This window comes from Balaenoptera physalus (assembly GCF_965194825.1).
Source record: "Balaenoptera physalus genome assembly, chromosome: 14".
NCBI classification, from domain to species: domain Eukaryota; kingdom Metazoa; phylum Chordata; class Mammalia; order Artiodactyla; family Balaenopteridae; genus Balaenoptera; species Balaenoptera physalus.
In genome coordinates this window covers 439,701-463,807 of record NC_138893.1, presented here as the reverse complement: position 1 = coordinate 463,807, position 24,107 = coordinate 439,701, and the positions used below count along the sequence as shown (strand labels likewise).

General features: G+C 38.3%; 1 long non-coding RNA gene across 2 annotated transcripts in view; it reads right to left on the bottom strand.

The window, feature by feature from the left end:
* Positions 1-10,532: 10,532 nt before the first annotated feature.
* The window catches only part of LOC309643155, a 36,598-nt gene continuing 23,023 nt past the window's right edge, over positions 10,533-24,107 (bottom strand). The window contains exons 2-3 of one of the 2 annotated variants that reach the window (XR_014253585.1): positions 16,122-23,557; positions 10,533-14,822 (exon numbers count right to left, since the gene is read on the bottom strand). This is a non-coding gene — a long non-coding RNA (uncharacterized lncRNA). Of the gene's footprint in view, positions 14,823-16,121; positions 23,750-24,107 lie in introns of those variants that run through there. The other variant, XR_014253586.1, reaches the window with a different exon arrangement.

Below are 24,107 nucleotides of genomic sequence, written 5' to 3'. Positions count from 1 at the left end.
TTTTGGAGATACTCCCTCCATACATATTATACATCACCTTTTATTTTCATATCCTTATTTTTCATTCCAAGATCCATAGTTCCATTTTGTTTGGATACTAGAATTTCCTCTCAATATTTCAGAGCAGGGAATTTTAACCCATGATTTACCATTAATTTTAGGTTGTGGAAGTTTCAAAGCTTTCTGGTGTGTTCATTTTGCTTGCACTCATCCCTCCCATAACGCGGGTAAGTAGCTCTATTTTATAATTACCCAGTGTGTATTTTTCTCTTTATTTTAGGGAAAGTTTCTGTGTTAGGCAAAACCCAGTCCTTGTGTGCTTCTCCTTTACTCTCACGCTACTAACCATATTCACACCACTTCTGACACCAGTTGTGTGGGGTTTTTTTCGCCAAACCAAACAATTCTACAAAACACCAAATCAGCTGCGTGTCCCACGATTTAACTCAATTCTAACACCATCTACCCGTTGACAGTGTCAGATCCTACTGGTTGAGGGCTCAGTCCTTAACTGCCCTCACCTTCCACCCCTCCACCCCGCCTCCACACTGCAGATGCCAATTTGTTTTGGTTGTCACCTGTGCTTCTGACCAATTGGCTGTAAGTAGGAGATTCCCACGACCTCCTCCTTGGATTCAACAGATCTGCTGCAGTGGCTCATAGAATTCAGGAAAACAGTTTGTTTACCAGTTTATTATAAAAGGGTTTGATAAAGGATACAGATGACACCCAGAAGTAAGAAATGCATTATGGGAAGGGTCTTGAGATTCCATACTCTCTCCAGGCATACCACTCTCCCAGCACCTCCACGTGTTCGCCAACCTATAAGCTGTCCAAACCCTGTACTTCGGGGATTTTTATGGAGGCTTCATTGTGTAAGCATGATAGATCATTAACTCCATTTCCAGCCCCTCTCCCCTGTGAACAGGGGTTGGGTCAAAAATTCAAAGCTTCTAATCATGGCTTGGTCTGTCGGGTGACTGGTCCCTATCCAGGAGCCTACCAAGAGTCGCCTTCTTAGAACAAAAGACAAGGTTGTCAACCAGGAAATTTCAAGGGATATAGGAACTTTGTGTCAGGAACCAGGGTCACAGACCAAATATTTGAACAAAAGATACTCCTAGTGCTTTTATGACTTAGGAAATTACAACGGTTTTAGGTTCCTGTGTCAGTAACCTGGAGCAGAGACCAATATATACCTATATATATATTTTTTTTTTTTCTATTATCTCACAGTTTCTAATAACTATGACAGCATTTTGCACCCACTCCCCCATTCTCAGCAAAGAAGGTTCAGGATTCACCTCCTCTCCCCTGCCTGCCCAGCACAGCCTGTTTAAGGAGCAACACGTGTAGCATGTGCTTGGAAATCCCAAGGCCCTCATCTGTTCCACCTGACCATTCCAAAACCTCAACAACAGAATCTCTGGGTTCTTCACCATCCTCACCATTGTCAATCCGTTGGCAAACCTACCTACAAATTCTTTTCTCCTTGAAACTGCTCTGCGTTGAACCAGTCTTTCTCAAACCAAATTCAGCAGCAACTCAGAATCAACTTATTTTCCATGCTCCTGAATCTTCCTCACCCAGGAAAGTTTCCGTGTAGCCTAAAGGCACAGTCTTGACCTTACCAAAAGCTGTCTGGTACTAGGGCAGACTCCACCCTAGTGGAGTAACTAGAGAAACTACGACAAGTGGAGGATTTCTCCCAGGGCTCAAACCCAACCCAGATCTCAGGCCTTCTCTGGATCCTTGCAGAAGTCTAAAACAGCGACTCCCAAAGTTTAGAATGCATTCGAATTACCTAGTGGATACTTGTTTAAAAGCAGATTGCTGGACCTAAAATCTTCAGGAATTTTAATGTATAAGGTTTTGGGTAGGTCCTAGGAATCTGTATTTCTGTGAAGCCCCTCAGATTTATCTGTTCCTGATGATTCAACGACCATACTTTGAGAAATGTAGATGGGGTGATGTCAGATATCAAGTGACATGTTTAAGATGCCCTGAGAAAAATGTTACTTTGTGTCAAAACAAAATCAACTAAAATAGATTTATGACAGGTTGGCTTTTGCCACTTGAATACATTCTCAGGATTTTGATGTTTGCTCCCTCCTTTGCTTAGAGCTCTGAATCTCCTTCCTCACTGACCCTTGACCTTGGCTTAAGACCTCTGAGCCATGACTCATGCTTTTTGTTACAAGTCCTTAGCTTTGCCTTTCAATGTCTGTTTCTATCCTTATATTGCACAAGGAAATCACCCTAAGTTCCAGACCGTTGAGGGATGGGGTAGAAATTACTCCAATATCCAGTTCTCTTTCCCTTCCAGGCACAACTGACATAGCATTTCTCAAGTTCCTTGTGGTTGGACGGAGCCATGGGATTAACTCTGGCTAATGAAATATGAGCAGAAGTAACATACATGGGATTCTCCAGTGTCTCCCTCTCCTTCCACCGCTTCTTTCTGGCCACGTGTTCCAGATGGTGCAGCTATAAGCTGGTGGAGTCTTCACCTCCTCAAGTCCTTCAGTGACTATGTGAAATAGAGTCTTTGATTCACATGGAGAGTGTGTTGAAATAAACTTGTGTTGGGTCCATCCACTGAGATTTGGGGGTGGTTTGTAATCATAGAAAAAACAAGTCTGTTCTGACTAATCCGAAGTTGTGTTGTGCTGGAACAGAGTTTGCCCAAGGCCACCGCTATCCTTACTTAGTTGATGGCTGCTGACTGCCTTAGAGAATTAAGTACATATTGAGGCTGGCAATGTAATAAGTTGTCTTTATTTTGTGATAATGGTTGGATGAGCACCTAATAAACATATTTAAGTAAATAAATCTTTAGTTTAAGATAGAAATGTTCAGGGGAATCTCCTCAGCTCTTTGAATCTGACTGGTACAGAGCTGATGGGTTGTTGGGCATGTATCTTTTTTTTTCTGGCAGTGCTGTGCAGCTGGCAGAATCTCAGTTCCCTGACCAGGGATCAAACCTGGGCCCACAGCAGTGAAAGTGCTGAGTCCTAACTCCTGGACCGCCAGGGAATTCCCCGGCATTTATCTTTTGATATATTTCAAGCATTCAGATTTGAGCTCATTTGCACTGCCATCGTTTGCACTGACTTCAATCTGAACAGAATTTTCTATATTTCTTCTGGGTCTTTGCTATTATGTAGATGCATAGCCTTAATGTATCTTGTAAATTCAGAAAAACGTTACAATCTGTCCCGATAAAACACATTAAAATGACTGAGTCACACATTTTTAAAATTTAACTCTGCTGGGGGTAGCATGAAATACTGGGGCAGTCACAGTTCTGAAGAGGCATTTAAATTTGACTGTTGTGGATTTGTATTCTATGTGTCCTCTTTAAAAACTTTCATTGTCCATACAAGGTAAGTTAGGTTGTCTAGACTGTCCTTGTTTTACCTTTGCAAATGCTTAAATTGTGCAGCTGGAAGGATGGCCTCTTCATAGATTCTGCTGGAGTGATTTTGTCTGATTCCTGTCCCCAGAGCAGGATGAAGAACTGGCCATTTTCTTTTGTTTTCTGTACCCCCTCCCAGCCCTTTCCTCCCCATTCCAAATGATTAGTTTGCTTTTTATTTGGTTTGGGTTTTTGTGGGTTTTGTGTGTTTTTTTTTTTTTTTTTGGCCTACTTGTATGCACTCCTAGTCTGGCTGACTTTCTGGGCTCTGATCCAGTTTAGTTTAACATTGTTTACTGTCAGAGTCTTCTTGGGAGATTGGTATTTTAATTAACAACATATTGATTTTAGATACTACAAAATGTCATTTGACCCAAAATGTTTCTACATTCTAAAACTTCTCAGCAGACTTCTCACTGAATCCTAGTCTCTCCCTAAAAGTGATGCCAATATATTTTGAGCATATTTACATTGTTGAATGTAGTTTTTCTTATAGCACTCGATCAACACACTTAGTACACCTTGGCTAAAATATTCTCCTTACCATAGTTTGCTAGTTTTTTCCTTTTACCTACATTTCAGTTCACTTATATCACTAAGAAAATCTTTAGCTCCATATAAAGAGAGGATAATTACTTTGAATATAATAGTTATTATTAATAACTTGCAATACTTTAAATCTTAACATGTTTATTAAGACAATTTGGTGGTTAACTGTAATTATTTATTAAGCTCCTGGTTTGTGATCTCTCAGGGTTTCCTTTTGTAAATATCCCTTCCTTCTTAATATTTAAAGTAGATAATTCTGACTCCAATATCAAAATGGGGAAAATGCATGAATGATCAGATCATTGACGAAATCAGAGGAGAAAAGGCTCATATTGTCTAGGTTGGGTTCCCAGCCCAGAAGAAGACCCCGAGATAAGGATTCAAGTAGTTAATTCAAGAGATGATCCTAGAAAACACTGATAGGAAGTGGAGAAGTGAGACAGGGGAGGGAAGGAAGCCAACAAAGGATGAGTTATCAAGCCATTTCCTCTTTGGGCAACTGGGGCTCAGTCCTGCTGTGGAACTCTGGGAGAGAGTGTGGAACATTCTCCAGAGTTATCCCACCTAAGGGGTGCAACTGAAGTATTTATCCCTCAACTTGGTTGAGGCTGCTCCTGGGAGTATTAATTCTCTGACACTTCCCACTTGCCCGGCCCAGCTTTCCACTGCTAGGTAACCAAAGAAACACTCTTAGCAGTGGAGTAAGCAACCAGAGGCTGTAGAAGTGGATACAGAGAGATATGGGAGGGCTGCACAATGTTTGCTACTCATATGAAAAGTTGATCCATTTCACTAATAATCAAATAAGTGCAAATTAAAATAACAATGAAACATTATTTTGACTTTTTATTTTATTTTATTTTTGGCTGCATTGGGTCTTTGTTGCTGCGTGTGGGCTTTCTGCTAGTTGCGGCGAGCGGGGGCTGCTCTCCTTTGCGGTGTGCGGGCTTCTCATTGCGGTGGCTTCTCTTGTGGAGCATGGGCTCTAGGCGCGCAGGCTTCAGTAACTGTGGCACGAGGTCAGTAGTTGTGGCTCGCGGACTCCAGAGCGCAGGCTCAGTAGTTGTGGCGCACGGGCCTAGTTCCTCCATGGCATGTGGGATCTTCCCGGGCCAGGGCTCGAACCCGTGTCCCCTGCATTGGCAGGCGGACTCTTAACCACTGCACTACCAGGGAAGCACTATTCTGACATATTTTGACATACTTTTGATATATTAGAATAAAAATTTTTTTTCAAAGGGGAGGATGTTGGAAAACTGGAACTCATATGCTACTGGTGAGGGTAAAAGTTAGTATAATCTTTCTATAAGCGCCATTTGGGATATGGATCAAAAGCCTTAAAAATGTGCTTCTCTTTAATCCAGGAACTCTGCTTCTAAGAATATATTCTGAGAGGATAATTACATCAGTGTGCAGTGTTTACTGAATCATTGTTTATAAAAATGAAATAACCAGAAAAATCTGAATGTCTAATGATATGTGATTGGTTAACACCTTATTCATCCATCCAATCCTTCCATCCAATGGAATACAATGGAGTCATTTGAACTGATGAAGTAGAAGTGATTACCTGGAAATATTTTCACAATATACTTATAAGTGTTCAAATCAAATGCTCCTGTTTGTTAAAATATGTATGAGTGTGTTGTGTGCATATAAAAAATGCTGGAAAGATGAAAACAAAAATGTTAAAAGCCCCTATTGCTGATTGGTAGGAATATAGGTTTTTAAATTGTTTCCTTTTTTTAATCAATATATATGTGTGTAATTTCAGAGTTACTTACAATGGCATTATAATACCATATGACAAAACTAAAATTATTTTTAAAAAGTGAACACACACATAGTTTATGAGATTATTATATAAAGGACCCTTGGAATGCAATAAGTAATACATCAAAAATGCCAGTTTTATAAAATAAAGGTAGAACAGTAATTTACAAGTGAAAGCTACTTCTGTGACCTAAAAAGCATAAGATATTCATCAATCTAATCTTAGAGAAGTTTTTTTTTTTTTGTAAAATTGAAATCACTTGATTCTTTTCTAGAAAATTTCCACAGTACCATCTCTTTTCTCTATACAAAAATGTGGGTCATAGTAATTTCTGTCTTGAGTAGAGTGGTAGCTCATGTAATTTTATAACTTGGAGGAAAAACATATCATAGCTGAAACCAAAATTAGAAGTAGATCATGTTTAAAAGTTCATGTATATCCTGTAGCTAGAAATGTGGAATAGCAACAGAGAATACATTTCCTCATAGATCAAAAGGCTATAGAAAATAATGATGAGCAAATGTCATGACTATTTACTGCCTAAAATTAGGGTTACATACACTATCTAATTTATTTCTCACCAAAACCTTTTTGAGGTTAGTACATTATTAGTATTACCCCTGTGTCACAGATGAAGTCCCTGAAGCCTAAGAAGTTTTAACCAATTTTTTTCTACCTCAGCTAAAAAAGCATCCATTTTAGGAATCAGAGATTTTCGGGTTCTTAAACTGATTTTTTTCTTCTAACACTGCACACAGCATTCAGAGTCACAAGGCTGTTGTCCCAGGCTCCATTAGCTGGGTTATGTAGGAGCCCACGTTCCCTCATTGGTTAAATAAACATAGTAATATGTATAGATTTGGGCAGTTGTTCCCAAACTGTAGTGCATCAGAATCACTTGGAGGACTCCCTTTTTTTTTTTTGTTTAATTGAGATATAACTGAAACATAACATTGTGTAAATTTAAGGTGTACAGTGTGTTGGTTTGATAATTGGAGGGCTTGTTAAAGCACAGATTGTTGGGCTCCAGCCCACAAATTTCTGAATCAGTAGGTCTGGGGTGGGGTCTGAGAATCTGCATTCGTAACAGGGTCTCAGGTAATGGTGCCGCTGCTGGTCCAGTGACCACTCTTTGAGGACCACTGGCTTAGGTTCTATTAGCTATTGCTACTACTAGAGTTGGTTTTATTTACCTGTCTATGGCATTCTCATCACAATTTAAATTATGAATTTGTTATTTGTTTATATATGTGTACATAAATATATATATATTTCTGTGTGTGTATACATAATATATATTTGAGCTATTTTCTGAACATGTAGGTCTGGTTTTTTTGTTATTTTAAACTGTCTCAAGTTTTCCCCAAATTATTTAAGTCTTTGCTATGTTGTACCCTTGGGTTGGAATCATGAATAATATCTCTAATATGAAAATTATTTTAGGTAATTATTTTGGGTAAGAGTGGTGTTTATAGTTAGCATTGTTGGTTAAATAACATAAGCTAAAGACCAACTTTCACTGTCTTCAGAAATTAAGAAAATAATGTCTGAGATGCCCACTCAAAATTGTACATTGCCTCCTCTAAGGACTGCTATTTACTAGATTCTCTATATCGTAAAGAGTGAAAGATGAAGTATTATTGTTATGGAAATAGAAAAGAAATACAGCAGAAGTGACTAAAGTAGGTGCTGCTTATTTGTTCCTCTCCTTTCCTCCAGCTACCCTTGGAACTTGAAAGTAATTGCACAATCTTCCAATGCAAGAAGAAATCTTAGTATCTGGGTCCCAGACTACAGACTCTTCAAGAGAGAAGTGGGCTTAGTAAGGGCTATTTAAGATTTATTAAGCACCTTCCACGTGCCTGGCACTGTGCCACGTTGCTAGGGAAACAACAGTGATTAAGACCGAGCCCTCAAGAAACTGATAATTTAGACTAACAGTCAGAAAATTCTATTTGTGTGATATGCGGTATATCTTCTGCCTACGAATCCCATTGTTCAAAGTAGAACTTCCTTCTGTTTGTCCTAAGTGCACCTTGCTCCAGTTTCAACAGAGCCTCTCTTATCCTATCAAGTTAAGAACAAAGTCATTTTTTATCCATACCACTCATTAACTTTTGTATCATTTTTAGAATTTACCTCTTTCAGACTAAAGGTACTGAATCTTCTAATATTTTTAAATATGACAATAAACAATAGCTACTGTTGATAACCCTAAAATATGCTAAGTGTGTTTTCACCAACTAGGTATGAAACCTGAAGATTGATGTTGGTGCCTTTGGAGGTGGGCTTCCTCAGTGATAGAAGGTGAGGCTGCTGTTGAGAGTCTGTGGCTAAGCTTCAGACTAAATATCTGCAGGCCCAGGCCCCACGGGGTTTCAGATTCAGATCAAGGACCAGGAACTACTGATGCTTAGCCTTTAACGCTGAAAAAGAATAAGGGGAGAACATCCTGACCCTTGGGGAGATTTATATACTCTTTCTTGACAATGGGTTCCTCTTACTAGCTAATATGCCTTTTTTATTTGTAATCATGGAGATCATTTAGCTACTCGAGCTTTCTGTTACTTCATTTTTCTAATGACATGTGTTCTTTGTTTAGCTTCATCCTCTCTCATAGGACTTTGGCTTGAAATAGCTCAGGAAGGGGATTTCATGTCTTGAAGCTAACTGATTTGGAATCGCCCTTTCATTTCTCACAGTAATTTTTAGCATAATACGTTAATCAAAGTTGTCTCATTTGTTTCCTCTTCTTATTTCTCTGTTTTCACATGGCTTTTTTTCTTTTTTGCCTATCTCTTGCACAGAGCCAAGTAAAAGTTCCACAGAGACCATAACATTTGGACCAATTAAAATAATAAAAATGTTAGGACACTATGGTATTTATTTCTAGGCTTTCTTTCCTAAAATATTAATGCCTCATGTTTATGTTGCAACTTAAGGCACTCTTGCAGACATTTATCTTCTTGTTTTTCTTAGGAGGGAGAAACACTTATTACAATTCCAGTTTTGTACATGGAGAGTGAATAATTTGTCCAGAGTTGCAAAGTTAGTGAGTGACAGAAGTGAGACAAAGGCTGTGGGTTTTCTTGGTTCTCATCCTAGTATCCTTTGTAATGGATGTTGTTGCTCTTACTGTAAGAACATGCTTTTATAACATAAAAATCGATAGTTAGGGGCTTCCCTGGTGGCGCAGTGGTTGAGAATCTGCCTGCTAATGCAGGGTGCACGGGTTCGAGCCCTGGTCTGGGAGGATCCCACATGCCGTGGAGCAGCTGGGCCCGTGAGCCACAACTACTGAGCCTGCACGTCTGGAGCCTGCGCTCCACAACAGGAGAGGCCACGATGGTGAGAGGCCCGCACACCGCGATGAAGAGTGGCCCCCACTTGCCACAACTAGAGAAAGCCCTCGCACAGAAGTGAAGACCCAACACGTCCAAAAATAAATAAATTAATTAATTAATTAATTTAAAAAAAATCGATAGTTAAAAGAAGCATTGGTTATAACATTGGTTATAGATTATGTTTCCTTCTTGGCAAAAGTTTATATAGGTTTTCTCTAACCATTTCATATGAATTTTGGTTTTATTTTTAGAAAATTGTAGATGACATGAAATCCTATGCCTTGTTAGGTTATGGCATCATGACTGGCCCACCTTGGCAGATGTATAAAGTACTTCTGGAGGTTTGTCCTTCACACTTCTTTTTAGGTTACTAAAATTTCACATGGAGTAAACCACAGTATGTATCTTCCCTGGGGTTGATTATTGTTTTTTAAAAACAAGGGGTTATGTGGAAAGTTTGGACCTGGCATATCATGGGGCAACCACGTTTTATTTGAAACATGGAAAAAAGGTGTCTCAGATCAATAACTTTCCTATCCATTGTCTTGTTCTACCACAGGGCCTGTTGAATTTCAATCTACTCCTTTGAGATAAGAGATCTATTACTACCATTAAAAACAAAATAAAACAAACAAACAAAAAACAAATGTTATCCAGTAAGGATGACAGATAAAAATAATAGACCATAAGATTTTTGAATTAATCTATCACATGAAATTTTATCTTCTGGGTGAGCTTTGTGGTTAAGGGGGTTGGATAAAAATGAGGTCTACAGTCAAGAGGCTAGAAGCAGCCTGAACTCACCGAGCATCTGGGAGTTGAGAAGGCTAAGGAAAACTAGTAAGCCACAGACAAATATTCCCACTTTAGGCCATCCTGCATTATTCACAGAAGGTCAAACAATTTGTGAAATGAGAAATGAGTCCAATAGAAGCTGGCATGAAAAGTTACAAGTAGAATATTTTTACCTAACAGGAGCTTATCCAAAGAATATGAAAACACTGAGTTCAAAAAGATACATGCGCCCCTGTGTTCCTCACAGCATTATTCACAATAGCCAAGATATGAAAACAACCTAACTGTCCATTGATGGCTGAATGGCTAAAGATATGGTATACAGTGACAACGTGGATGGACCTTGAGGGTATTATGCTAAGTGAAATAAGTCAAATGGAGAAAGACAAATACTGTATGATGTCACTCATATGTGAAATATTTTAAGAAACAAACAAAGGAAAGTGAAACAAACACATAGATACAGAGAAGAGATTAGTGGTTACCAGAGGGGAAGGGGGGTGGAGGGAGGGCAAAGTGGGTAAAGGGGGTCAACTATATGGTGATGGATGGAAACTAAACTTTTGGTGATGAGCATGCCATAGTGTATACAGAAGTCTAATTATAATGTTGTACATATGAAACTTATATAATGTGATAAACCAGTGTTACCTTAAAAAACAAAACAAAGGGGCTTCCCTGGTGGCGCAGTGGTTGAGAATCTGCCTGCTAATGCAGGGGACACGGGTTCGAGCCCTGGTCTGGGAAGATCCCACATGCCGCGGAGCAACTAGGCCCGTGAGCCACAACTACTGAGCCTGTGTGTCTGGAGCCTGTGCTCTGCAACAAGAGAGGCCGCGACAGTGAGAGGCCAGCACACTGCGATGAAGAGTGGCCCCCGCTTGCTGCAACTAGAGAAAGCCCTCGCACAGAAACGAAGACCCAACACAGCCAAAAATAAATAAATAAATAAATAAAAATAAAAAAAATTATAAAACAAAACAAAACAAAACATAAGCTGATCGATTGTAACTGAGTTTATTTTGAAGCAAATGTAGTCTATTAGTCTGTGTTGTCATTGTGTGTAAGGATATTCAATAGTTAATGATGAAATGGGGGACAATGTAATGCATAGAAGATGATGCTTTTATCAGAATGGATAATTGTGAACAAACCTTGGTAAAATAGAACCCCATTCTTCCCACAACTAATGCAGTTTCTTCTGCTGCATCTAAAGTTTGAGCACAGTTACTTCAATACAGTTCATTTCAATTCAAACATTTTGAGGATTGCTGGAGCACCAGGGCTTCAGAGACAGGAAGCTGCCCATACCTAGAAGCAAAGCCCTGTGTCTCATAAAGCAGATCACAACTGGAAAAATCATTTGCAACCTCAGAGAGAGATACAAAGTATAGGGGTAACATTCCTTCGGTTTTCTTTAATTTGTAAAGAAAATATTACTGGTGTTTGCTACCTTTGCAGAATACTTTAAAAAGAAGGAGAAAAAACAAACAAAAAGAACAGGTATGTGTTTGGCCAATAAGAACAAGAAAAGATGCTCAGTGCTATTATTATTATTAGTCATCAGGAAAATGTAAATTTAGACAAGATATCACTACTCACCCAGTGGAATGGCTAAAATTATAAAGATATAATACCAAGTGTTGGTAAGGATGTGGAGCAACTGGAACACTCATACATTTATCATATGATCCAGGAAATCCCAGTCCAAGTCTTACACATGAATGTCCCTACCAACTTTATTCATGATGGCCCAAATATAAACATCCAGATGTTTATCAGCAGGTAAATGGATGGAAAAATTTTGTATATCTTCATTCAATGGAATACTATTCATCAATAAAAAGGAATTAACTACTGATAAGTACATACAAAAAAAAAAAAAGGATGGATCTCAAAAACATGCCAAACTAATAGATACAAAAGAGTACATACTGTGTGATTCCATTTATCTGAAATAACAACTTCTGTCAAAACTAATCTATAGGGTAAAAAGCAGATCAGTGGTTTCCTGAGGCTGACTGGGGGTTACAGGGGGATTGACTGCAAAAGAGTACAGGGAATTTCTTGAGATGATGGAAATATTGTACAGCTTGTCTGGGGTGAGTATACACGGGTACATACATTTGTCAAAAATCACCAGCCAATACACAGAACATGGTACATATTGTTGCATAAAAATTATGCCTCAATCAAGTTGATTTAAAAAGAAAATTACTCAAAATAAAGAAAAATACTCATATCTTTATGATTTATACACTAAAGTTACTTTTCACAGGATAATTTTTTCATAGAGGATCCAAATTAGTCTCGACATGGTGCCCAGCAGTAAAATAGTGAACACTTTTAGAGTTTAATGAAAAGTAGGCCACTGATACTGGGGAAAGCTGTTCTAGCAATTGTTATGAGGTGATTGTTTCTCTGTCAAGCATGGGATAAGTATGATGACTCAGGAGTTAAACTGTCAGGATTTGACTCTAGCTCACCATCTGCTGACTGAGTGACCTTGGGAAGAGTTACTTAATTTCTCAAAGCATCGATTTTTTTTCATGGATAAAATAGGGATAACAATGGTCTCCACGTTGTAGTGTTTGCAAGGATTAAATGAGACAGCACATATAAAGAGCCTAGGATATAGAAAATGCATCATAATGATTAGCTATTATTTCTGGTTTAACCCCTTACAGGAATATGGAGGTCCAGAAGAGTAAAAACACAGGCAGGAGCAAGTCTGTATAGGTACACATCTGTTTGTCCCCTGGTTTTTGTTTTTCTTCAAAATGTACATAAAGCTCTCATGAAAGGAATATTGTTCTCCATTCCCAGGAGAAAGATGGAGATTGGGCTGAACCTGAGAGACTTTGAACTAAGAGAAATCACAAGGCTGAGTTTTGCAGCACTCTCAGCTGTTCCTAATGATTTTGAGAAGCATATAAATTTAATGGCAGGCAGCTGCTCTCCAACCATTTACCCTCCTGTCTTCACTGCCGTAGGACCATTCTGGACCGGGCACAGGTAAAAATAAAACCCCACCAAATATTCTCTCATGCTCATATTTAAAATCACAAATCAAGGATCTGTGAATCATTTTGCCTTCCGGTTTCAGATTCTCGCGTTATATTTAACTTCAAACTACCTAGTATTTAAGATCCATTAACACAATCAATAGAGAATGGTGTGTGTTTGCGGACGGTGTTGCTGCTGCTAAGTTTTAAAATGCTTGTTCTATTTCCTTTTTACTTAAGCATGTACAAATTCTGCTTAAATTCTTGAAGTGAAAGTGAGTAAGTGGATTTTTAAAACTTTCTGTGGAAAAAAAGGATAATAAGAGAAAATAATCTGGAAGATTCATTTTTTCAGAAATACTTTCCCAGTTAGCTCAGTTTTTTAGAATGTGTATGAGGCATTCTCGTAGAGTTAACTGGCAGAATTTTAAAACTCTGGGACATGAAAACTGATTATTTTCTTTGATTTGAAAAACCCGGATGAGTCCTCAATTCTTGAAGTGTTAAAATGAATGTGCCGTTACCTTATAAGCTATTGTGCACATTAGTTTGCAAAGGAGAAAAGACAGGGAAGCAACATTGCTTAAATGGAATGAACTTTCACAACTGAATCCATTTTTGGGTGTATGCTTCCTGAGTCCCTAAGATGGTGTGTTCCCAAAGCGATGTGGAAAAGCGGAGGAGATGTTGTAAAACATCACCCATGAGAATGGAAGTCTGAGTATAAAATTGAAGACATCTGTAGGAACAATGAAAGCATGTGACTTAACACCAATACCCCAAACCAGGTGAAATACTCAGGTCTTTCTCGGCAAACTGTATCTGATAGATGTATGTTATTAGTTAAGTGACTGCGTGAAAGAGAAGGCCTGAGTTAGTCTGGATTAACCAACCATGAGAAACTGATTAAGATTTTCCCATTTTGTCCCTTGCTTAAGAACAGATTTTTTTTTTTTTTTACATAAAAATATCTGGTTGATTGATTGCTTTAAGCAATGTGTGTAAATTTAGATCCTCTTGATTATGATGTAATTGGTGGAAGCTGTAAGAAATTGGAATGATTTGACTGTTACCAGCAGGAAAAACAGTAAACAGAAAAACTGAATATTGGGGGAAATAGTTTAGTCTACTATAAAAAAAAACAAAACAAAACTACGGCAGAAACTAACATAACATTGTAAAGTAATTATACTCCAATAAAGATATAAAAAAAATGTATGTTTTGATTGTTGAACCCCACTAGCTCTCTTCTCCCACTAGACTGAGTTCTCTGGATACTTAGCAAAAGAACTTTGACCCATCATCAGGAGATTTTACAGATAATTCTAGGTCTGTTACTAACATTTAGGAACAAATCACATCAACTCCCTGGATAGTTTGCCCTTCTTAAAAATAAGGGGAAAAGGGCTGGATTTTATGGTTTCAAGCTCTATAATTCTGCCTTCTCTTAACTTAGATGAAATTTTAAAGATATCTATGTACAGAGAGGCAGAATGATGCCTATTCTCTAAACTTCATGCCTTTAATGTAGTTTCTCAAACTTTTCATTAATTAATTATGTGATACTTGAGATAAATAAAAGACATAAGGAATTAAACAGTCATTATATTATGATATAAACTGCCAGGTAAAAATGGTGGCTTGAATATACACATAAAATTTCAATCCCTCCTGAACTACTCATAAAGGAATTTCTAATTAAGGGCATAAACCTACAGTGACAAGGAGAATATGATTGTCTCTCCCAAGTGAACAGTGAGAACCTACCTACAAATCAAACATAACAGACAATTCCTAGTTGAGCTCTTCTTTTTAGGTCCAGGTTTGGTTAGTATTTTGTTTCACATGCCAAGGGGAATCCCCTGCAGTGGCATTTTTTTTTTTTTTTTTTTAGAAGCTGAAAAGCAGACGCATGACTGGGAATTGACTTAGTAAACCTGGAAAAGCCAGACCTATGGTGTAGATGGCCAGACCTACTGGGACTGGCCAATATAAAGCAGTAAAGGTCCATCAGGACAGCTCGTACAGAAGACTGTTTAGGGAACCCAAAGAACAGGCAGTAGTAAGCAGAGAATTCTGTGCATTAGAATTTCAGAGGACCATGGATTTAGGAGAGTCAGGGGGGCTCTAGAAAGTGGCAGCCAATGGGAACTCAACACTTGGAAATGCGTGAGGGACCCAACCACAGTAAGTATATGATTTTCCCTATTATCAGCAGGGAGAGTGTCAGTAAAGGACCCCCAATCTTTGAAATATCAGGTTCTTATGCAGAAACCAACTCAAGCACAGAAATATCAATAGATGAGAGAGAACTGGGTACACAAATTGGTGTATTGGGGCCAGCTGGGTGGATCTCACTGGCCCAGGTATGCTTAGTTGCCAAGTTTTTGGCTTTCTCCTACCTCTGAGCCTGAGCAGGATAGGAATCTGAGTCATGGGTAGAAGTTAAGTGGTCATAGTACAGGGATCAGAAGGGTGCCTTATTAGAGGAGGTGGCCACAAGCACACCTCTCATCTCCACTTGCATCCTTGATGCTTTCTATTCCCAGGGCATGTCAGCCTGTTGCTTCTGTATTGGCCATCTAGAGGTTGGAACTTGAAATTAATATCTAACAAGGAAAAGGAGTTGCTTACCAAAGATTTTTTTTTTTTTAAGTTTTTGTTGATTGATTGATTGATTGCTTGATTGCTATGTTGGGTCTTCGTTTCTGTGCTAGGGCTTTCTCTGGTTGCGGCAAGCGGGGGCCACTCTTCGTCGCGGTGTGCGGGCCTCTTGCTGTCGTGGCCTCTCTTGTTGCGGAGCGCAGGCTCCAGGCGCGCAGGCTCGGCGGTTGTGGCTCGCGGGTCTGGTTGCTCCGCGGCATGTGGGATCTTCCCAGACCAGGGCGCGAACCCGTGTCCCCTGCATTGGCAGGCAGATTCTCAACCACTGCGCCACCAGGGAACCCCCCAAAGATTTTTAACAAGGGTAAGGAGTATGTCCTGAAACCTTGAACTGCCAAATTTGTAAAACCACCATGACCCACATTTTGTGTAGGAACTATTTTCACAAAGCATCAGGTTCTATCGTTATGAGATTTACAGGTTGAGAGTGATGAATAAACTACTGATTTGTGTGGACATAGGGACTTTGGATGGTTTGTGAAACTCACTTGTAAGTTAAATTAATTTATGCAATACACCTTGGAGTGGAAAACACACCAAACCTTTAAAAAAAAAAAAAAAAAAAAAAAAACCTGGAAAAGCCAAATCCTAAACTGATACTGGAAAAGATGAGAACGAATTGGATTTACACCACATAATTCTGAAAAACCTCAAAACTGGTGGCATTAGGGATGTGTGAAGTGGTGTGGAGTGGGGGTAGGGTAGGGTGAGGGGAAGCAGGGGCTAAACTAAAGAGGACTGATTAAAAGCTAAAGAGGATTGTTAGGAAGCATTCAGATCCTGAGGTTTCCCATTACCGCCACAACAGCAGTGTGAATTCTTGTTCTCTGGAGATGATAACAGTTTCTGAACTGGAGAAAACCAGATATAGTTGGTTAACAGTACAGATACCATACCTGAAAGAAGAGGATTGATTAAATAAATGTATGTTTCCAATGGAATATTACTCAGCCATAAAAAGAAACAAAATTGAGTTATTTGTAATGAGGTGGATGGACCTAGACTCTGTCATACAGAGTGAAGTAAGTCAGAAAGAGAAAAACAAATACCGGATGCTAATGCACATATATGGAATCTAAAAAAACAGTACTGATGAACCTAGTGGCAGGGCAGGAATAAAGATGTAGATGTAGAGAATGGACTTGAGGACACAGAGGGGGAAGGGGAAGCTGGGACAAAGTGAGAGAGTAGCACTGACATATATACACTCCCAAAGGTAAAATGGATGGCTAGTGGGAAGCTGCTGCATAGCACAGGGAGATCAGCTCAATATTTGTGATGACCTAGAGGGGTGGGATAGGGAGGGTGGGAGGGAGGCTCAAGAGGGAGGGGATATGGGGATATATGTATACATATAGCTGATTCACTTTGTTGTACGGCAGAAACTAACACAACATTGTAGAGTAATTATACTCCAATAAAGATATTAAAAAAAATGTATGTTTTGATTGCTGAACTCCACTAGCTCTCTTCTCCCACTCAGCTACCCAAATACTAGCAGCCAAGCCTTCCCCTGCAGGCAAAAGAATGAAACCATCATCTCTGAGAAATCTGATGAGTGAAGGAGGAAAAACCTAAAGATACTGCATCAGAAGTTTCCCCACAGAAGGTCCAACCATATCACCCTACATGGAAGCTCCCTCCCTACTTATAAGGAAGCTACACCCAAACGCTCAGAACTTCCAATCCGCTTTTACCTCTCACCTTTAAACATGAGCAGACAACCAAGGATTACCAGACAGCCAAAAAAAGTGTCTAACATAAAAACTAGAAACTAAAACACATGGGAAAAGAAGCATCTTGGAAGAAATGACAGCTATGCGGAGTAAAGATAATTTCAAGAAAACTAGCATTATCCTGTGAGAGTTAGGAGAACATATTGTGTCTATGAAATAAGAATAGAAATATATAAAAAGGCAACATTAAGAGAAAACAAAAATGCTCATGGGAATTTAAAACATGATCATAGAAATAAAAACTTCAGAAGTGTAAGATAAAGTTAAGAGTTATCCCAGAAAGTAGACCAAAAACAAAAAAACAAAAAAAAGAAAGAGAATGAATACGTGAGAAAAATAACCAGGAGTCGAGTTCCAAAATCTGAATAAAAGAAGTAGAAGTAAGAGAGGAAATGGAGGGGAGGAAATTATCAACAAGGTGATTCAAGCACATTTCTCAGAACGGAAACATAAGAGTTTTCCAAATTAAAAAGGCATAATGAAGCCTCAGCACAATGAATTGAAAGAGATTTACACTAAGCAACACCACTGGAAACTAGGAGACGGTGGAGAAATGCCTTCAAAATTCTGAAAGAAATGATTTCTAAACTCGAATTTTATACCCAGCCAAACTATGTATTAATCAAGTACCAGGGCAAGATATTTTCAGACTCAAAATGTTTATCTCCCAAAAATAATTTCTTAGGAAGTTGTGGGATGATATGTAGCACCAAAACAAGTAAGTGAATGAAGCAAGAGGAAGATACAGGATACAAGAAACAGGATATGCAACTCAGGGGACCAGTGAAGGGACTCCCCAGGTTGGTGGTGAAGGGAGTTTCCAGGATGACAACTGTACATCAAGCTTAAAGTCCAGACTGGATCAGCATGACTCAGAGGCATATCTGTCATTGTCTTTTTGACCTGAAAACGGCTGGGTGAGCGTGGCCCTGTGCTTATCTGTACTTGGCTTTCTTGGGTCACATACAGATGAAATTCCATCTCTTCTCTTCCTTCTTGGGTCAGTTGAGGATACTCGTTTACCCCATATATAGGTTCTGCTTGGACCTGTTCCTGTGAGCTGGAGTTTAGCCAAAGTGAGATTAGAAGCAGCAAATACCGACCATATTCCTGCCTGAGGTCCAGTACCTGGCCCATACTATGCCCTGCCAAATGTCCCAATTGTGGTGAGCCCAGTGTTTCTCAGGATTCAAGATGTGATCTCCCCCCAAAGGCTTTGGTAACATCTCAGTGAAGATAAGAGGAGGAAATCATACTATAACCATCCTTCTGCAACTCCCCCTTCTCCATTTAACATTATTTTTGTGAAATTTATTCATGTTGATACATTTAGCTCTTGTTCATTTATTTTCACAGCCATATAGTATTCTATTGCTTCAGTGTACTATAACTTATTTATCTGGTCTTTTGTTGTTTGGACTTTTCAGTTGTTTACATTTTTGTTGTTACAAACAATGCTTCTGTGAATGTCTTTGGTACATGTGAATGTATTTCCCTGTGAATGTATAAAAGAGTTTCTCTTTGGTATTTACTTAGAGAGGGATTGCTGGATTATGGTGTTTGTGTATAATTTAATGGATATTTCAAAAATTTCCTAAGTAATTTTCACCAATTTTTACTCCCACCAGCAATATATAAAAGTTTCTGGTGCTCTACATTTTCACCAATACTTGGTCCTAGTAGACTTATTAAAGTTTGTTAATTAAATGTAAGCAAAATGTTTTCTCATTATGATCTTCATTTTCATTTGTTTGTAACCAGTGAGATTGAACATCTTTTCATGTTTACTGTCCATTCAGGATTCCTATTCTATGACTTGACTGTTCATACCTTTTTCACATTTTTCTATTTGAGTATTCATCTTTTCCCCTAGATTTATATATTCTGAATAATAATCTTTTGTTGACTATAGATGTTGTAAATATCTTTACCCAGAGTGTGGCCTGCCTCTTCACTTTTATTATAGTGTCCTATTTTTGGTAAATGTAAAAAAAAACTAAAGTATAATAGACACAGAGTGCACAAATCTTAAAGAATAGTCCAATAAATTTTCACAAATATGTATATAAATATTATGTATTTTGATACATTTTAAAATGTGGTTGAACTAATAAATCTTTTCCTTTATTGTTTGTGATTTCGTGATTTGTTTAAGAAATCCTTCCCTATCCCAATATCACAAACCCATTCTCTTATTTTTTTTCTAAACATTTTAAAGTTTTATTTTTGTTTACATTTCATGGACCTGGAATTGTTTTGTGTATGTGTCTGTGTGTGCGTGCATAGTTTGAAGTAGTTTGTAAGTCGACTATACTTCAATTTATAAAAATTGCTCATTTCTAAATAAAAAAATATTTTTTAAGAAGAAACAGTGATCCAGTTTTTTTTCATATGGATATCCATTTGTTCAAGCACTATTAATTGGCCATTGTTACCCTCTAATCTACAAATTCACCACTTTCATGCTTCAAGATTCCATATATGTGTGGGTCTAATTCCTAGGCACCCCAATGTGTCCCACAGGTCTCTGTCTAGCTTTGCACCAATACCCACTCTCTTAATTATTGTAACTTTATCGTAAAGTTTAACACTGGGTAGAGCAAACATTGCTTCATGCGTTGTACCATGAGCTCCTAGTTGGGCACTGAAGTATTAAAGCACTCAAGGGATTCTGCAGTCTCAGGTTAGTGGGGGTGAAACTGTATAAGCTTTGTGGTCACAGGGTCTGGCCTCAGTTTTGCCTTATCTGGGTATGCGGCTTTGGGCAGGTCACACTCTGTCAGGGCCTCAAGTTTTTTATCTTAAAACATGTAAATTTGAGTGGCTCCATAAGGTCCCTTCCAATTTAGAAAATCCTGACTTCATCATACCTGTTTTGCCATATTTCCAACAACCTGCCCCCCGTGCCCCATAAACAGCAGTGTGTTTTGGAATTTACCACTGGAAGGGAATGTTTCCAACCCCTTATTTTTTGTGTCCTTGCATTTGAGGACTAAGCTAGGTTATCATTTTTTCCCCTTTAAAGTCTTTCAGAGCTTGTCAGCTAACTAAGCTCAGAAGAGAAACAACTGTCATTGATTTCTCATAAATGTCAGATCTATTTTGTTCATACTTTCTAAAACAACTTGGTTTACATGGAGATTTTAGTTGGTCTCACTGAGACTGTAAAAATGCCTCTTCCTCTTTCAGAATGGGTTATTTTGAGTAGTGATATAAATGAAGATCAGCATGTAGTTTTATCTTGGTCAGTTTGAACTAAAGCCAACAGAAGAAATGTTCCTGCCCTTATAAAGCAAATTAGTTCTATAGTGACATGCTGTAACTAGTGTGCTTTATTTTAAGAACTTCATTCATTCATTTACATTTACAAAATAAATACCTAGTGGGAGGGTGGATGTGATTATTCACAGTACTGAAGACTTACAATCTTAAAAATGAGGATTCACTTTGGACTTCCTTTAAAATATTATTTATTGGAAAATATTATTGAAAGTATAGTAAGACAGGCATGAAGTCAGGATTTTCTAGGTTGGAAGGGGTTTTTGGAGCCCGTTAAATCTGCATGTTGTAAGACAAGAAAGCCAAGTCCAGACAGAAGAACAGTAACTTGCCCAAAGATTCAACTCAGGGGATCCCTTCTGCTCCAGAAAACTCTTTTACTGAATTGAGATTTGTCTGCCTGCTTTTCTCATATTCTTAAATTACAGTGTTATATATACGTTCAAGGGCAAATCCAGGTTTTGTGGTGTCTAAAGTAATTCATTTGTGAATGAACACTTTTAGAAAAGGACACAGAATTATAAATATAAAATTAAGTATACGGGGGAAAGGGTGGGGGACAGGGATAGTTAGGGAGTTTGGAATTGACATGTACACACTGCTATATTTAAAATGGATAATCAACAAGGACCTACTGTATAGCACAAGGAACTCTGCTCAATATGTAACAAGCTAAATGGGAAATGAATTTGAAAAAGAATATATACATGTATATGTATAACTGAATCACTCTGCTATACAACTGAAACTATCACAACATTGTTAATCAACTATACACCAATATAAAATAAAAAGTTTTAAAAGTATAAAATTAGTTATAAATATAAAATTAAGTATTCAGAATAGAAAAAAATATCACAATAAGTTAGTGAAGATTTAGAGATTCCAGTCCCTTTCTCCTAAGATCTCTTCAGGCAATTTACCAGAAACACATGTAGTAATGTTTCCAAGCAGAGTCTGCCTTCCCTTCCCCACTTAGACACTCCACAACTTCCATCATTCGTGGCTTTTTCCACCTTCATGGTAAAGCCTCTTCTGCACATATCATGCACATTACTACATGAATTTTAAGAGTGATCAGCAAGGTAAGAAGCAGTATAACCCAGAAAATAAAGGCTTCTATATTTCACTTTTATGTCATAACAAAAGACTGAAAGCACATTTGTTATCGTGTGTAGTGGAATGCATGGAATTTCGCTAAAAATAGGATAAAGAAAAATGATACCTTTTATTCATTGTCTGTTACATACCAGACTCTCCCTTGTTTTTAGATGAGGAAACAGAGGCTTATAGGGAGATGTAGCTATTTGCATTCTATCACCCCAGCCTCCCACCAATGATTCCAAAAATGACTGTTCACATGTTCTGTAGGGGGACTAGTGTATAAGATGCAAAATGACAAATGAGACCATTCCCAGGTGGTGGAGCTCAGAAGCACAGAACATTTCCCCCAAAGATACCAGACTCACATCCCTTTGGAAGTTTTCTTAATGACAATAACAAACCACACAGCTGGTCAGAGGTAGAGTTTGGGTTATTTCTCAAAATTATAGTTCGAAATAAATTACATGACTGTAGCCTGCGATGTACCACTGTGTACCGATGCCTATATATTTCTTCTTAGCTTGTGCTTTTATTCTTTTTATCAGTTAGTAGAATATAGTAACATATTCACAACTTAATGATTTCTAGGATATAGCATTGTGTTTAACAACAGCCACATCAACACCCATTTTCAATACCTGTGTGATGAAAGATATTTAATTTTTAAAGAGTGTATCTTATACAATTGGTAAATATAGTAGTCCTCCTCTATTTGCAGCTTTGCTTTCCATGGTTTTGATCAGCCCTATCAACCATAGTCAGAAAATATTAAATGGAAAAATTCCAAAAATAAACAATGCATAAGTTTTAAGTTATGTGCTGTTTTATTATTATTATTATTCATTTATTTATTATTGGGTCTTTGTTGCTGCACGCAGGCTTTATCTAGTTGTGGACAGCGGGGGGGCTACCCTTTGCTGCGGTGCGCGGGCTTCTCATTGCGCTGGCTTCTCTTGTTGCGGAGCGCGGACTCTAGTTGCGCGGGCTTCAGTAGTTGTGGCGCTCTGGCTTTGTTGCTCCTCGGCATGTGGGATCTTCCCGGACCAGGGCTCGAACCCGTGTCTCCTGCATTGGCAGGTGGATTCTTAACCACTGCACCACCAGGGAAGTCCCCTGTGTGCTGTTTTGAGTAGCATGATGAAATTTGTTATCTTGCTTTGTCCAGCCTGGGATCTTCATTGTTTGCTCCTGACATCCAGCTGTCGACATCATCATGACTCGATGATCCAGGATCACCAGAAGCAGATGATCCTCCTGATGTTGCATCAGAAGGTCAGTAGTAGCTTAATGCTACGTCACAATGCCTACGTCATTCACTTCATCTCATCACAGAGACACTTTATCACCTCACATGATCACAAGAAGGGTGAGTACAGTACAATAAGATATTTTATGAGAGAGGCCATATTCACGGAACTTTTATTATAGTGTGTTATAATTGTTCTATTTTATTATTCATTATTGTTAATATCTTACTGTGCTTAATTTTTAAATTAAACTTTGTCGTAGGTATGTATGTATAGGAAAAAAGCATGGTATATCTAGGGTTCCATACCATCTGCAGTTTCAGGCATTCACTGGGGGTCTTGGAATGCATCCTCCTAGGATTTGGGGGATTGCTGTATGTTAAGTGTACCAGAGCATGCTGTCAGAGAGTTGAACTCGTCTTGATCCTGCCCTTGCAACCAAGTACTTTTCTGTAACTTGAATTCTCTTCTTTGGATGCAGGCTACAACATTCTTAGCCTCTTTCAGTGTAGTGTCCTTGGCTATGAAATGAAAGTGTTGGAACTCTGAAACAGTCTGTGTTTTTTTTTTTAAACTGAGGACTGATGTATGAGAACGTTTATTCCAGCATTATTCATAGTAGTGGGAGGGGTTGGAAGTAACCTAGGGAACCATAACAGGAGAATGAATAAGTAATTTGTGTTGCATGATTACCATGGGATGTTACTATTATAAGCACCAAACTAGATGTATATACTGCAATGCAGATAGAACTGAATATACAGTATATAGTGAAAAAATATAGGAATGATCAGTTCTGTAGAATAATACCATTTATGTAAATTAAAAACATGTATTTTTAACACAGAATATCAGTAAGCTTTTAACAAAGATAAGTGGATATTCAAATACATATATTAAATACATCAGGTGTCACAGCTGGGGCAGGTATTGGGCATGGAGATCACGGAAGAAAAGGTGTGGTGGAAAGAAGGGTCTTGCATGGACCCTTCTAAGGTGCCATGAAATAAAAGATGTAATTAACTCAATCCTGTGCACTTGAGGTTAAAATTTCAAAGTTCTGCAGTAGTCACTTGCTCAAGAAAAACTATGGGCTTATGAAAGTCAACACCAAACATATTGACTGAGAATAGTAGGAAATACAAATTTAACATAATAAATAGAGAAAGTATAAACCTTCTCAGGTAAATTA